General features: G+C 31.4%; 2 pseudogenes; both read left to right on the top strand.

Annotated features, from left to right (window-relative positions):
- The first annotated feature begins 1,315 nt into the window (after nucleotides 1-1,315).
- LOC111738410 lies at nucleotides 1,316-1,434 on the top strand (annotated as a pseudogene).
- A 3,001-nt stretch (nucleotides 1,435-4,435) lies between these two features.
- Nucleotides 4,436-4,554, top strand: LOC111738356 (annotated as a pseudogene).
- Nucleotides 4,555-4,842: the final 288 nt, after the last annotated feature.

Raw genomic sequence — 4,842 nt, 5'->3', positions numbered from 1 at the left:
ATTTAAAAGGTCTTAATTGGTACAGCCACTACAAAAAACAGTATGGAGGTTTCTCAAAAAATTAAGAATAGATTTACCATATGACCCAGCACTCCCTCTTCTGGTTATTTACCTCAAAGTTTTGAAAACAGTTTTTTTGCAGATAAACAGATTTATCTGCAAAAATATATGCACTCTGATGTTCACTGCAGCATTATCCACAGTGTCCTTTGATAGATAGGTGTCCTTCAATAAAATAGGTGATTGGATAAAGATGTGGTACATATATACAATAGAATATTACTTGACTATAAGAAAAGAGAAATACTGCCATTTATGACAACATGGATGGATCTTGAGATAATCATGCTAAGCGAAATAAGTCAGATAGAAAAACTTGAAAACCATATGATTTCACTTATATGTGGGATATAAATCTGAAGGTAACAAATGAACAAGACAAACAGAGATTCATGGACACAGACAACAGTTAAGCGATTAGCAGAGGGAAGAGTGGGAGAGGTAAATGGAGGTAAAGAGGGTCAAATATATGGTGATGGACGGAAATTTAACATTGGGTGGTGAACACACAATGCAACATATAGATGATATATTATAGAATTGTATACCTGAAACTTATAGAATTTTATTAACTAATGTCACTCCAATAAATTTAATAAAAGGTCTTAATTGATAGCAACTGAACCACAAGAATTTAGTCATTTAAGAATACAGGCTAAAGTTCAAACACTTTTTAAAAACCCACAATTTTTCTATGGCCATGCTACCCTGAACAATCCTGTCTGATCTTGGAAGCCAAGTAGGGTCGGGCCTGGTTGATACGTGGATAGGAGACTATCTAGGAAGACCAGGTGCTATAGGCATAAAACAAAACAAAACAAAACAAAACAAAACAAAACAAAACAAAACACGATTTTCTTAAAAATGTCAATGTGTCACATAGGATTAACTAGTATCTAAATAAATGGTTTTGAATGTCCTTGTTGTGAACTAGCTTGAAATGTATTTGTTTTTATACAATACTAATGAGACCATAGCTGAATAAAGTACACTTATTTTAAGGTTGTCTATTTCAAATAACGTATTCAAGTTTAATATAATCCAGAAAAATATACAATGAAAATAAGATCTGAAATACACTCATAGCATTCAAAAGGTTAAACACACTAATAAAAAGCATCTGCAGAGAAAATATGTCTAGAAAGAGATATTTTGTCAACATTTTTGGGTTGAAAGTCGACTATATTACATCTTTCTTAAAGACTTCAACAAAATCCAAATTTAAAACAAATTCTCCTTTAAGAATTAAGTCTGAATCAATGGCCATGCCACCCTGAACAAGCCCGATCCCATCTGATCTCGGAAGCTAAGCAGAGTCAGGCCTTGTTAGTACCTGGATGGGAGATCATCTAGAAAGAACAGGTGCTGTAGATGTAAAAAATAAAAAATAAAAAAAATATTAAAAAAAAGAATTAAGTTTGAAATGAATGCAATGTAATTCCATTCAAACAAACAGTAGTTAGTGATTGTCCTATGAATAAGACATTATTCAATAAGTTATAGAAATGTTTTAAAATGAAAAATAAAGTATCTTTGCCCTCAAGAAATTTATAATATAGTAGCTAAAGTACAAAGTAGAATGTAACACTGTGATAAAAATGATGATAGATTTTATGTTGGGAAGCAGATTTTATGTTAGGTTAAAAAATAAATTGGAGTCAGATAATGGAGAACACCGACAAGTTAAGAAATTTTTACTAGGGTAAATGAGACTTTATGAGACATTGGTAATTTAGTGGAGAGAAAAATGATGCTATCTAAGATATGTGTTGTAGAAAAAGATTTGGAAGCTATGTAAGATATAAAGAAGCAGAAATTGGAAACAGAAAGTATATATGATTTACACAAAATATGAGCTCTTTTAATAAAAGGATTATTTGATGATGACAATGATGATAATGATCATGATGATGGTGATGGTGGTTGGTGATGGTAGTAGTGGTGGTGACAATGACATGAAATTAGCTAAAATTTTGAAAGACATCAAGATTCAACTAACATTGTCAGTATCCAGTTGCCAAATAATCAGCTTATTCATTTTATAAGTGTCTACCTTATTTAATTTTCACAACATTGTGAGAAGATAATGTAATATTATTTTGTAAATCACATAACTGAAGTTCAAAGTGTTTGGTGGACTTTTTACTGAGTCCATCCATCAGTATGTATTATTATCATGAAACTTTGTGTTCTTTTCACCATTATTTTACGGAGTCTAGTCTTCATTTAAACTATTCCAGTCACCCCCATCTGGCTATCTAACTCAGACCAGAATGTTGTGCTTTCTTTTTACCTCCAAGTGATTCCACATTTTAACTCACTCATCTTGTCCTTATTTTACCTAAACCCTAAGAAATACCTTAATAAACACAAAAATGCATTATATCTTTCATTTTCTGGAGGTAATAATTCTTAAAATTACCTGTTTATCTATCTATCTATCTATCTATCTATCTATCTATCTATCTATCTATCATTTATCTATCTATCATCTATCATCTATCGTCTATCTATCATCTATCTACATGTTACTGTATGTACTTGTCTCTCCAAACCCTAGCAGAATGTTTTGTACATTATAGTTCCCAAATACATATTTATTGAATAAGATTAAATTAGATTTTGTTGCCTTCAACTATAGAAATTGCCAGTGGATTGGGATCAAAGTTTTTTGTAACATTTTAGTGTAAGAGAGGAAGTTCTTTGAGCAACATAGAAAAGGTTCTTAATATCTGTTGAATAAATGAATAAATTAATTATAATAATTCTTTTGTTCCTATCATTATAAAAATGAAATGACAACTTTGTAGTAGAAAGTTCAAGGTATTTAAAATATTTTTAGATTTAAAAATATATATAGTGAAAAAGGTTTCTCTATTTTGATAATTTATTAAGGTACTATAAATTAAACCCATGAGGCATTATAATGTGGTTCTGAAGATCCTTGAATTTAAATTTCACCTATGCTAAATTCAAGTTTTGTTATCTATAAAATTAAGATAGCAACAGTACTCATCTCTTAGGGTAGTATTAACTCCAAATTTCAATAAGCTAAACCATGTAAATCATCAGGCAAATAGTGTTTAGTTATTGGCAATACTGGTGTTGGAATTTGTATTGATTACTAATTTACTTTCATATTATTATATTTTATGAAATTATGGAAAATAAGTGATTGACATTTAAACATCTATTTTTAAAAAAGCTTCTGCACACAGAAGAAACCATCAACAAGGTAAAGAGACAACCATCCAAATGAGAAATTATATTTTCAAGCAATGCCTACGATAAGGACCTACTATCCAAAATATAGAAAGAACTCATACAATTCAATAACAACAAAAATAAACAATCCAATCAAAAAATGGGCAGAGGACCTAAACAGATACTTCTCCCAAGAAGATATACAAATTGCAAACAAACATATGAAAAGATGCTCAATATCGCTAGCTCTTAGGGAAATTCAAATCAAAACCACAATGAGATATCATTTTACACCAGTTAGAATAGCTATAATCAACAGGACAAGTAATAACAAGTGTTGGAGAGGATGTAGAGAAAAAGGAATCTTCATACACTGTTGGTGGGACTGCAAATTGGTACAACCACTATGGAAAATAGTATGGAGATTTCTCAAAAAACTAAGAATTGATCTACCTACCATATGATCCAGCAACGCCTCTTCTGGGTATTTACCCCAAAGACTTGAAAACTCACATCCGAAAAAGATATTTGCACACCGATGTTCATAGCAGTATTATTCACGGTGGCCAGGACATGGAAGCAACTGAAGTGTCCGACAACAAATGATTGGATAAAAAGTTTTGGTTCATATAAACAATGGAATATTACTCAGCCTTAAGGAAAGATGAAATACTGCCATTTGCAACAACAAGGATGGACCTCAAGATAATAATGCTAAGCGAAATAAGCCAGAGAAAGTTGAAAATCACATGATATCACTTATATGTGGGATATAAACCTAAAAACAACAAACAGAACAAACAAACAGAGACTCATAGACATGGACAATAGACTAGTGATTACCAGAGGGGAAGAGGGAGTGGGGAGGAGGGAGGTAGTTGGGGTAAAGGGGTCAAATATGTGGTGACAGAAAGAATTCAAACTATGGGAGGTGAACACACACTGTAAATATACATATGCCTTATTGTTAAAAAGTACAGCTGAAGCTTTCTGGATTTCATTAACCGGTCACCATAATAAAAATAAATTATAAAAAAATAATAAATATAATGTTCCTTTGAGCAATTAAAGTATACTATGAAACTTTTGTGATAATTCTCTCTTTTATTCAGTAATATTTATTTAACACTTAAGATGTACCAAACATAAAATATTAAGAGTTCAAAATACAGTCTATGGCCATGCTATCCTGAACAAGCCCGCTCCTGTCTGACTTCGGAAGCTAAGCAGGATTGGGACTGGTTAGTACTTCGATGGGAGACCACCTAAGAAGACCAAGTGCTGTAGGTGTAAAAATTAATTAATTTTAAAAAAATTAAAAAATAAGGGATCGTAAACTGACAAGGTCCTTACAATCTGTGAGGTCAACCAAGGGTTGCCTCGCCTAAAAAAATAAAATTAAATTAAAAAAAAAAGAATTCAAAATATCAACCAATCATTTTTTCTATTCTTAAAAGATTCATGAAATGGCATTCAGAGAAGAAATATTCATTTTCATTGTATGATAGTTTCATTGTAGATATATTCAGGGTAGTGGGTTTGAGTCCAAAATATCCCACAAATACTTGATTCCCAGCC

Source organism: Pteropus vampyrus, unplaced genomic scaffold (assembly GCF_000151845.1).
Source record: "Pteropus vampyrus isolate Shadow unplaced genomic scaffold, Pvam_2.0 Scaffold37, whole genome shotgun sequence".
Classification (NCBI taxonomy): domain Eukaryota; kingdom Metazoa; phylum Chordata; class Mammalia; order Chiroptera; family Pteropodidae; genus Pteropus; species Pteropus vampyrus.
Note: the sequence above shows the minus strand (reverse complement) of the source record. Positions and strands in the feature narration are given on the sequence as shown.